This window comes from Helicoverpa armigera, chromosome 12 (assembly GCF_030705265.1).
Source record: "Helicoverpa armigera isolate CAAS_96S chromosome 12, ASM3070526v1, whole genome shotgun sequence".
NCBI classification, from domain to species: domain Eukaryota; kingdom Metazoa; phylum Arthropoda; class Insecta; order Lepidoptera; family Noctuidae; genus Helicoverpa; species Helicoverpa armigera.
The window spans coordinates 3,704,637-3,716,856 of NC_087131.1; the positions used below are offsets into that span (position 1 = coordinate 3,704,637).

A 12,220-nucleotide genomic window follows, 5' to 3' on the forward strand; every position below is an offset into this window, starting at 1 on the left:
TGATTGATATTGCAAAACGGCTATTTCGCTCCTCTTATATGAGGATTTTGGCGTTCGCTCATAGTCAAATGAAAATGGATTAATGCTGTGCCTAGTGGCAATGAACTAGCAAACAGCCACTAAATATGCGTGGCTGCGACCTTTAACAGCTCGCCGCTAAACCTGGCTTTGTGTGAACTGAGCGGAATTAATGTTCGTGGTAGACACAGTTTTTAACACCTCATAAGCGAAAATTAGCGTAAGATAGTTTGAGATAGCTGTGTATAGATGTCACAGTCCCAGGCAAAGGAATACTTGCAAATGTTAGATAGCCCGCTTGGCTCGTATTTGTTTCTAAATAAATTAAAACAGACCAACAAGTTATGAAAAATATAATTATGTTAATTTAAACATACCTAGATGTACGCACAAAATTATTCAAGTCCCTGACGCGTGTATACGACAGGCGTCTAAAAACAACTTCGGGCTGTGATGAAAGGATGCGAACTGGTAATGTGAAATGAAATAAATCAACCCCCAATTTACCCCCGTCTTAATCAAGACTAACGCAAATTAACTTTTTGACTGAATAATTAGAGCCGTCACCTATGATCCCCCAGGCCTTGCCTCTCGAGCAAAAATTTTCCTTTCATATTTGGGGTTGAAATTCTGAACAAAGAAAATCTAATAAAATAAAGTCTTGCCTACAGACTCGTGTATACTCAGCTCAGATATTTGTCGAAACCGTATCATAGGCATGCCTTCATGTTCTTCAACTAAAATTAAATTCCCCCGATTTTCCAAAGTTCTATAAACAAGGATTCTTCCGAAACAAGGAGAGAACAGTACTACACGATTTCGTAAACTTAGGGGAGTCATATGAGTGTGTGAGTGACATGACTCCTGGAAATTTGTCAAAGACCATGCGACAGTTGTGAGCAGAGTGGAAATTCCTGTGTTTCGAACTCCAGTAAGCAGAACCGACCGCACGCACGTCGCACCTACGTCACGCTATTGACACGGCCCTCTCTGAGGAATGTTTAACACATGCTATTAATTGACTCGAGATACATATTACTGTTGGTTGCTTTGACACAAATGTTAAGGTTTCTCTCACGGTATGACGTAGAATATGGATATTAATCACGTATATTGAACCGCTTTCCGGAGCAATTGAACAAATTGCTCCTTTTGTAATAACAATACATTCTCCTCGCCGTCGTTTTATAAGCTTTAAAGCCAGAAAGAAAATGAAATGACAGCAACTAGATACGAAAGGTCACAATAAAAGTTTTAATCCATTATCCGATCAGATCCAGGCAATTCATTTTATATCTAGTTTTACAACAAATAACATCTGTTTTGCTGGGATAGGTATTATCAAATGACATAGTTTCTGTGTACTTGCAACCTAGATTCCTAGAAGAAATATCCTCGTTACTGGAAATTAAAACTATCTCACCTGTTCTTTCCTTATGACTAAGAAAAAATATGTTTTCCACTAAGATAAGATTCCGTTGAACATTAATAAATCTTCGGTTCGAAACCGATAGCCTGAAGTTCAAGTATTCCCTTTAAAACAGATATCCCGACGTCTCGCCACATGTTAAGACGGCCTAAGCAACGAGAAGCAACGAGCTACCTGCATAATCCGATTACTTCACTCTAGAATATTAGAGTACTACACTGGGGAAATATGTCTAAACACTACAATCTGGTGCAAGTCCCGTCTCGTGTGACTGAGCGGCATAAATTCAACCTCGAATTCAACCCTCTATTGAAACTCGTCATAACTTTATTGCTATTGTTTGTGCAATAACTAGGAGGTACTAATTAGCTTTTGTGGCCTTAACAAATGAATAGAAAGGCTTGTTTCATTTATGAATGTTTATGAATTGTACACAAGTATTAAGTATTCCAAAAGTATCACTATTGGTATTTTCACATTAGTAGGTAGATCCAAATTTGATAGAAATGTAAAAAAAAGCTAATGCGTAAATCTTATGTCTCTCTTGGATCTTTAATCTTAATATTATGTTGAATAAATCACTATTTAAATCAACAAAACTATATTATGACCTTTTATTCCCACAGTGCATGGTTTCCTCTTCGTATCTGCTCTTAGATCAATGGTGACGTCATCCATCAATTAAAACCAGGAGGTAGGCTGACAGGCCTGCAGATGGATGGAGGGCACTACATTGGCACAACGGCATACCTGCGTAAATTTTAACTTGAACTACATAGAGAAACAAAGAGAATAATAAAGCTTATGAAAATATTACAGTAGTAGCAAGTAGCAGCAATATAATAGCAGTGAATTTTAATAAAATAAATATGGACTGCTTTGTACATTTATGATTTTAAGTAGGTACTTACACTAAAATAGGTACTTACACTAAAAGTCTTGAAGGAACTAACTGTCAAAAATCAAAGAGTAAATCGCTGTCCCCACCGAATAATATCGTAGTCGATTGTTACGATAGAAGTGCTTTTATGGGGAATTATTGTTCTAGAGGTGCGATTACACCCTGTGAATTTTTTTCACGTGATTCGTGCTATTACTTTTTGAGTTAGACATTTTGTAATGAATTTACCCATAGTATTCTACTCTAAATATTTACTCCAGATATTTCAGTAAACCGTTATTACAAACTTATTCAAGTAGAAAAAATAAAACTGATTTCGGTAAAGTATGTTACCATATTATTCGCGTTTACTGTTACCACAATAGATTGTTTTGAGCAGTGAATGCTATAGCAATAATAAGTTACCATTATAATGAACATCGCTACTTTACAGTCAAGACAATCGCAATGGACTATTGCCGTGTGTAGGTCATTGTCAACAATTTACATGAATAAAATCGTATTGTGCATTATGGTTCAAAATTTTGTTACATTTCTGGTAATATACATTTTTAGCTAAAACTTAATGAGAATAAATCCAATATTTATTTATATGACAAATAAATATTTAAGAAAAAAAAAAGAAAGTTTTTGATATACCAACGATGTTGCTATGTAAATCTGTTAAGAAGTTATAAGCAAAAAACGGTTTTTTATTTTTCCTGTAAAATTTTAAGTTTTTGGTTACGATATTATTCGTTGGGGACAGCGAAATAGTTCTGCTCTATTCCGCCTAACATTCGATCGAAATCACCAAAACTTTCCATTATCCATGGCGCTTCTGAAAATCATTAACCCTCTGTCTGTATCTCGTTAGAAACGTAGTTTAATAACATAACAGCCTTAGGCGTTGTGGAAACAAGCCTACCGCCATTTGCCAAATACAATTTCAAACATCATCATTTATAACCCTGCTCATTTATAGCTCGGTTAACGTTTGTGCTTGTGTACATAAAAATACATATACAGGCTGCCAAAATTATTAAAGCTTTACTTTGATTTTGACCTAGTTGGTAGATAATTATTCTGTTTATAGAAAGAGAAAGTAACGAGAGAAGAGCTAATAAACTAACTTATCTACTTAGACACAAAAGTTGACGTGATGTGGCTTATGTCCACTGACACAACTGGCTTAATTTTTGGACATGGTTACTTAATAAGGAATCTATAACAATTCGTATTTATAGGACATTATGTTGATCATAATTAAGTTGCACACCCACCGTAACTTTGAATGTGAACTCGAGAAAAATTGTCTTGATAAAAAGGCAGTTTGTTTTCACAGAAGTCAATTACATACACAATTTATCCTACTTATTAATATATTACACAATCCCAACACCACATAATGAGCCTTAAAAAAAGCACGCATTGTACTAAAATATTCTATTTAAAACGCTTCCCCATGCATGTCAAGGTATGCCGATTGAAAAGCCAACTACGCCGTTGTGAATTTTTGCAAGGGAACATAAACTCCACGTTGCATCTCTTTTAGAGAGTAAGTTCTTTTATGAAACGTCGCAGACGCCATGAATAGTGTTGCTGCTACGAAGCAATTAAAACTTGCTAGCTTGCGCATGTGTGTGTAAACGTAATTAGTGTAGTTGTAAGTTTGACGTGTATTTGGTGTATGATTGATGGACTTGGTTCTGGGGTTGGGAGATAATGGCCTTTGTTGGATTTGGATGTGACGCTTTCAAGTATTGACAGTTCGATGAGATTCGTTTATGTCACTGGCCACACTCTAGATAGGCACCTTTTTCTAATTACCCTTTTGGAGCTTTTGTTTAAAAGTGCGATTGAAAAAAGTAAAAAACATTACAGCGAGAAAGGTAGCACAATTAAAAATACATGGTTTGAAGGGATGTCGGTAAAATCTATTTCTGTACCTAATTACTTTTAGGAAAGTTTGTCTAAACGTGAGGTTGAAAGGAACAAAAAACAAAACAGCGAGAAGACAATGTAATAAGTGGACAATGAAAGAAGGGGTGTGGAACATAGTCAACTATTTAACTTGCGAATTCACAAATCTATTCTTACTCGAGTTAACTATTAGAAATTGATGTCAAAATAAATACATTTACATGGCTTACGAACTATAGAAAATGGAAGCTTACGAACTATAGAAAATGGAACTTGTAAAAGTCGTTACTAAAATCCGGTCAAAATTTCATCTTAGAATGACAAAGTTATTTATAAAATTTGATCTTAATTACTTTTAAAATATGTTATGAAACTTCAAAATAAGCTTAAGGGATTTAGGTTTAAGCTGAGAGGCGTAAACAGCCTAAATACAATCCTAAATACCTAATACTAACTAAACGCTAAATTATATTATTATTATTGTGGCCGTGATTGTAAGTGGTTAAAAGCACCTGCTTCTCAAGTATAAGGTTTCAAATTCAGGTCTGGCATGTAACAATATGGCTTTTCTAAGTTATACCTACATACTGTCTAAGCATACCTTGGTCATCAAAGGCTGACTTATAGTGAAGGAAATTGTGATGAAAACTAGACTTAAAAAGAGAGCAAGCATCATATTTAATGGTTATTCCTTCTCTGGATGTAAAACCGCCTGTGCCCTGTAGCGAGACGATAAAAGGTTGATGAATGAACTAAATGCTTATATAATTATTTCATCATAAATAACAATTATAACGTTTTTTATACTTACGTACAGCCACAAACCGATTTTGATAAGATTAGAAATAAACTTGAGAAAATGATAGGACACATTGATCTGGGTGCACCAAATATTTCCCTCGGGACGCGGGCAAAAGATAGTTACTTCATAAATACTTTGTCCGAACATTTTTTTAGGTTTGTTGATCTTCTATAAGCAGGACATTGACCCCTCTCGTGAGTGCTACAGGTACATGTAAACCGTCGGTAAACATAGCTTTTATGAAAGTCACGTGGAAATATTTAATGACTCTATTTTTATTTTAGTTTATTTTGACCCTTACAGAAAAAGGACCTTTTACTGAATAGTGAAGCATTTTAGTTACAGACATTTTAGTCTGCTCGAAAACTGACTGGCTTATGTCAAAACATCATAGGTACTACTTACCTTCCCAAGTCTCTTAGATGACAATGTAGCTTACAGGCTCAGGTTTCGATGCCATCAAATAAACAATTTCGTGGATTATTTTTATTAAGTACGTTTTTCTTGTTTAATTTGATTGGGTGGTCTGCTATATAATAAATTTACTAAGATATAACTAAATCCGAAGCATTTTTGCTTAACTCTAAAGATTATATTATAATCTTAGCTTAAGACCACTAACTTGAAGCTTGGTTTCTAGGTTCCATTTTGTAGTGGGATTTACTTTTATTGGCTGAACATTGAGTGATATATAAGCCTCAAAGGATTAACATTGTAGTGCAACGATATTGATATTGGACTAGCTTATCTCTGCGGTTTCACTCAGGTTTTGTTTACAGCCACAGCTAACTCAGCTGTCGAATTCTACATAAACAACACTATAACCATAAACTTCGGGAAATATGCTTAAAATTTTATCGTAAGGAGGTACTTATTTGAAGCGTACGAGTTTGATAGCAATAACCCTGACTTACGAGTCGAATCCAAAACTCCATGCATGGGAATATGTTTCAAGCGCTATCCTAGGGAAGCTTTTTTGCATTGTTTCCCTCAATCCACACTATATAATTTGCCATTAACATTATCAACATTACTTAGAGATTTCAAAGAGCAATTCCACCCGATTGCGCATCATCAATACATTTAGCTCTCCATACACAATATATCTGAATAGGCCATCCAATCGACAGGCACCAAGCGTCGGCCTCAGACACGTTAACAATCCATCTCCAGCAGTCGATTCACTTAATGGCTGCATATCCTATTCTGTTTCTCCATAATCCCATGATACGTCACACAATCCACCAGCTTCCTTCTAACCAGACTGTACAACAGTACATTATTAAGACCACTAGTCATTAAGCTCAGTCATCATTGCTGGTCGCGTACGCAATTAGCCGTGGGCCCCTCGAACAACCCCGCACATGGACAGTTATCATGAGCTACACCACATTAGTGGCGACTCGCAATATCGCCTATTCGGCCGTATCACAATTGGCTCGAGTCCGAAAACGAAACGCGAGGTGCACTGTACACCGCCTGTCGAAAGGTAAACACTAACAAACTATTCCAATATTGTTGAACGCTGCTCTACAGCGGCTTTGCGCGTTATGGTCCAACGGGCTTGCAATAAATAATATACGTACGTACTTCCTCTACGGAATAATTGGTTTCGTTGTACATATGTGTTCTCAGCCGTGAATACGCTAAAACGTGAACCACCCATCACGGGTTAAGCGTATATTTTATTCGTGTTTGTTTTCCCCGGCTATATTGCTGGACTGTATAAATAAGTTCAGATGTAGACTCTTTCCATGGTTTTCATTTCGCGGACGCTGCAAAATGTAAACAGGCGTTCAAATAGATGTTCGTTCGTGTCTTGTACGAATATGTGACTAAACAAAAGATGGGACGCTTGAAAAACTGTGTTTTCAACTGAAAATACAGTAACGAATTTATTGTTCAATGTCGTTACTAAACTAGGCAAATATTAAGACAATAAGATTAAGAACAAGGATTAGCTCCACAATCATTATCCGCTTTATCATTGTAACTAAGAGTATTCAGGATAAACTATAGACCACCTTGCTAAATCTCATTTCTTAAACAATAACAACACGGTCAACATGCCTTCATAATTTCCAAGAAAACTAAACATCTATTTTGAGCTAATTAGATATGCTTATCAAGATGTTGAAATCATTAGCGTAAAGCTACACATTGTAATAGGCATGCATCTTACACTAACATACGCGGAATATTCGATAACACCCGCACGGTTGAATCAATCGTTATAGAATGCCAGATATCATACATCGATTGCGAGTACGAACTGTTCACATGAATTCCTGCGGCATAAGACGAGCTAATAGCAGGTAGATCAAATGGTTCAATGTGTAGTGTTTGACATTTGTATCTACCTATTGTGTGTGACAATCGCTCTTTGAAATGGAGGAGTTTCTGCGATCTTATCTTATAATGTGACACTGTTTAGTAAGTTAATAGGATTCAAATATTATTTACTACACTAAAGAGGATAGATTTGATTGTTTATATCCATTGAATAGACCCAGAAACTGTCCCTTGACCAGCGCGACACTTTAATTCTCACTAATTTGAAATTAGAACTGCGAGCTCATCTATTGTCTCCCACAAAAGCCCTCGAACCGTCAGTCAGCTTTAATCTACACAAAACTGTTTACCGAACAATATAAAAGTACAAATAAAGAGCTATGGGCCCACATTGTGGGTAAAAGCGACATAATAAATAACCGTTAGGCTTGTAATCCTCGACAGGTCAGGAAAAGTTGAACTGTCATACCCCTAAAGTTTGCCGATGAAAATATTACGTCCCTAGCGGGTGGAGTGAGTGGTTACCGGTCTTAGTTTCAACCCGTTATTGTAATTGAGAATTATTCTGAAATAACGAATGTTTTGGGTAAATGCTTGCCTAAATGGGTGATTGATTTCCTTATTTATTAATTTCCATAAAATTGTACAAACGTTTGCCAATAATAAGAGCAAGCGGTGGGTTCAACATGGCAGCCCAAAGCGAGAAAAAACAGACCATTCAATGAACATAAGATGGCGAAGTAGGTAATAATGAGGAATAGATAGGTACCTATAAGTGCCAAAATGAAGTATTTCATGAGTTAAAAAGTGATTCCCTAGGCCCTAGACGACCCTGGCAAAGCACTGGTCAACACTGAAGTTAATATTATTGCTTCACAATTTGAAGTTCAATAGCTCAGATAATATCCTTTAGCGTACTTCAATCATACATTGAACACGCGCCTCCGATCAATCTCGGGTTTATGGATAAGATCGTTTTATGAAGAGAACCAACCAACACCATTTCATTTAGTTAACTGCCTTTCTAAGTGAAGTACAGATAATAATCTCTCGTTGCTTCAGGGTAGGGTCTCCACCATCAATTACCCTTGCCGACTTAATCTATTTATTTACTGTCAATTTAGGTGTACCCTACCTGCTCATTTTATACCTCTTTACTTTAACCAAGTACACAAACAGGACGTGTTAATAACAAAAGAAAGCTGCGCACATTTTGTCTTATTAAACATTCAATTGTCATATCTACTTCTTTTAATTCAATCAAAAAGTATGTAAATCTTGTAGGTCACAGCGCACAGTGATTCACGCTCCATACAAAGGCGGCCATAAATACGAAACTCACAAATACTTTTAATTAATTTATTTTACACGTTGAAATATGTTAAGAGAAGTGTAAATTATTAAAATTATAACATCCACATTCATTTAAAAAAATATATCATTACTATTTAGGTGTAAAAATGTCTCGCAGTAATTTTGTTTTAGACGATAAACCTAGAACATGTCATACTGCGACTTTTAATGAAAAATCTATATAAATAATGGTTATTTATACTAAAAACAACCATAAAGGAATAAAATAAAACAACAAAAATACACGAACAACCTTTTTTGCAAATACACACAAAACACAAAATATACCAGAATACATTCAAGCTCAAAAGTATTTACTACAAACATATAACAAATCTAGTACAATTTTTGATAGTACACCTTTTGTTTTGACAGGGAACTTTCGTAAACCTGTTAGGAAGGGATCTGAATGAAGAAGTTGATGGTTCAACTTTGTCAGACTTCTGAGATACATGTAACTCAATTCGCTCTACATCAATATTTTCAACTACATTCAGCCAATCTGAATATCTAAATATATAAAACTCAAAGGTGACTGACTGACTGACTGACTGACATAGTGATCTATCAACGCACAGCTGAAACCACTGGACGGATCGGGCTGAAATTTGGCATGCAGGTAGATATTATGACGTAGGCATCCGCTAAGAAAGGATTTTGATCAATTCTACCCCCAAGGGGATAAAATAGGGGATGAAAGTTTGTATGAAACTTGCCCACGCAGGCGAAGTTGCGGGCAACAGCTAGTTTCTCTATAAACTTAGACCTACTACGATTTGATATTGCTCAATAATGAGAAATTCGTTTACATACATTCATAATTTTATTATTTAAAGTCTCTAGTTTGATATTTTCGATGTCATCCGAAAGGCACGATGTTTCGGTCAAAGTATTCAGGACATGTTGCATTTTTCATTTGGACTACCCTCTTTAGAGTGCCAAATGTCAAAAATAGTCGTCCTCGAAACAGAACATTTGAAAACTTTACCTAAAACAACATGAAAGCTGAACTTAAAATATAAAGTTTTTTTCTTTACTATGGACATGCATACTTTGACACTCCTTTAACCCAAGAAGGGGCAGAAAGATGCAGATGAAACTTATATGGTTTTATAAGAACATCCTCTTTATTCGAAAAACATTTGCTTCAAGTGCAGCACTGAGCAGCAAAAAGTTATAGGTCCAAATGAAATCAAAGTATACCAAACAAATCTACAAAAACGCTACCTTCAATAAAAAAATAAAATAAAATATTAAACGCATTAAAAAAAATAAAAAAGTAGTTGATAATAGAAGTACATACCTTGGTCTTGGACCTCCATACTGTCACCATACGTAAACACTTGATTTGGAATAGTGACACTCAAAAACAAAGTGTTAAGTTTTGATGACTCACACGTTGCGATAATTAGACTCGAGATGCGCTAACTTCCGATGCACAAAAGTGAATAATAAGTTGACCTTATGACACGGGTATTTAGAGTTTTCGGAAGCTTCTTAACTTGTTAATCACTTAGTAAGTAGATCTAATGGGGATAAGCCGATGACATTTTCCGATTTATGGCCTTAGAGTGAATCACTGTGCAGCGAGAGGGAATGTCGACCGAGATAAAGCAGACGAATCTGAAAGTTTGTTTAAAAACCGATTGTTTTATATTAGAGGATTATTAACTTTAATTGGTTTCGGACCGGGGTTGAAGTGACGTCTACAGTAAGCTTCCTCAAACTGTTTAATTCGCGAGCCTATCAGAATACTTTAATTAAAATAATAAAGTTACCGAGTTCGCAAAGTTTGAAGTATATTTTTATATAAGCCACCGTTTTCGCATAAATACCTTTAATTAGTCAGTCATTAATTTAAAGAGACTCCATGCGAAGGAGGGATCTATAGCCGAAGCAAACTGATTGCTTCGCATAATTGATGAAGCTCAAACGAGATTATGTGTACAGTACAATAATATTATTAAATTTAATGAAGCATTCGTCTGTGTAAACTGAAATAAGATTTATTTAATATTTGCATGCAATTTAATGATAACGTCTGGTGCGTGTCGGGTTGCAAGAAAAGCACAATGTAATTAATATGGAGCGTTCGGACCATCAACGTTTTTTGTGAGAGGGACAATATTTTTAATTATCTGTTTCGTTCGGGCGGAAGTGAAGTCATTTTTTGATATCAGAGACAAAAGAGTCGAATCGGAACTCCTTTGTTGTGAAACACACTGCCGTACGCATGACTACCACCAGTCTGTCCGTCTGTCCATCTGTCCATCACAAATGTAACACAGTTTTGTACAACATTTCGTAACATTTCCCCTAACTCGATAAATATTCAATTACTGGGGTAAAAATCTCTTTTGGGAAAGGTTAGGAAGGAATAGTTTACAAATCTGATTTTACGTGTAATCTTATGTGAGGACTACCTCTTGTTGAAACTTTTGAAAATAATATTGTTAGCTGTTTTCAGTAACAATGCTTGATTACCCACAATGGCGCATTTCCTTTGCCAGGCAGCTATTCTCATTAAAAAGTAGATATAATTAGGTATTTAGAATTATTTGAATCTTAATTACCTAGTTCCTAGAAGCTAAATAGGTACAAAATTAGCAGCAATAAAAAAAACACTCAACAAATCAAGCGTAACTTCCCCTTAAACGCGAAAAGCCATTCACATCAAACCCAATTACCCAAAATATTTGATTCACAAACTTTCGGAAATCCTTTACACAAATCAATCGTATACAAAATAGGACCGATTACCTAATAAATGATCGATTCACGTAAGAGCTCAATTAACGTTTTTAGAAAGCCCTTGAATATGCCTCCCTAATTGGAGCCCAGTGAATAGCTTAGCAAATTACTAACACAATTATTTGCTAAGCAAAATATAAATCAATCGAATGAAAGGTACGGTGATGGCGTATAAACGGATAATCGATTTGGTGTTTATTGGTTATTTGGCGTTTTTAGGAATGTTGTACGAAGTGTTTTGGGATCACATTATGATTATTATCTACTTACTGTATTAATAATTGTATTTTTCCCTCTGAGTCTTCATTGTGTGGTGGTCGTACCTAATGGTCTTACCTGTGGTCGTCTCGGTGGGAGCTACTCTACACACCTAGATCAAAAGTAGCTTTTCTCAACACTGAAACATATTTTGAAATGTCCCGTATAGTTTCTGAGATTAGTACCTATGTTCCAGCAAAAAATAGCAACTTTATCAAGCTTCTGAAACATACCCTAAATGTAGCGGCATAGCTACACAGTAAATTTTTAAAAAGTATTCTTTACTCGAGTATAAAATAACCCTCATTACGCAGCCTCCAAATCGTTTTACCTTCAAAAATTAATTATGGCCGCTTTCCGACGATCGAAATCATTATTAAACTAATTTATGATAATTAATCTTCCCTTTATTTATTTTCAGATTTTATTTCACACAAACACAACACTGGAAAAGGAACCTGAATAACATGTGAGTATGAAAACAAATTACCTAATGATTCTTATTATAATTACT

At 35.5% G+C, this 12,220-nt stretch overlaps 1 protein-coding gene and 1 long non-coding RNA gene across 10 annotated transcripts in view; one reads left to right on the top strand and one right to left on the bottom strand.

Annotated features, from left to right (window-relative positions):
• The window catches only part of Mub (mushroom-body expressed), a 191,628-nt gene that overhangs the window by 152,844 nt on the left and 26,564 nt on the right, over nucleotides 1–12,220 (top strand). For all 9 annotated transcript variants that reach the window (XM_021332756.3, XM_049838952.2, XM_049838951.2 and 6 more), the window contains one exon: nucleotides 12,128–12,175. The gene's annotated coding sequence lies outside the window, so the exon portion shown is untranslated. The remainder of the gene's footprint in view (nucleotides 1–12,127; nucleotides 12,176–12,220) is intronic.
• On the bottom strand, nucleotides 8,939–10,286 carry LOC135117674 (uncharacterized). Its single transcript, XR_010277043.1, has 2 exons — nucleotides 10,001–10,286; nucleotides 8,939–9,685 (listed from the first exon to the last, which is right to left on the bottom strand). It is a non-coding gene; the product is annotated as an uncharacterized LOC135117674 (long non-coding RNA).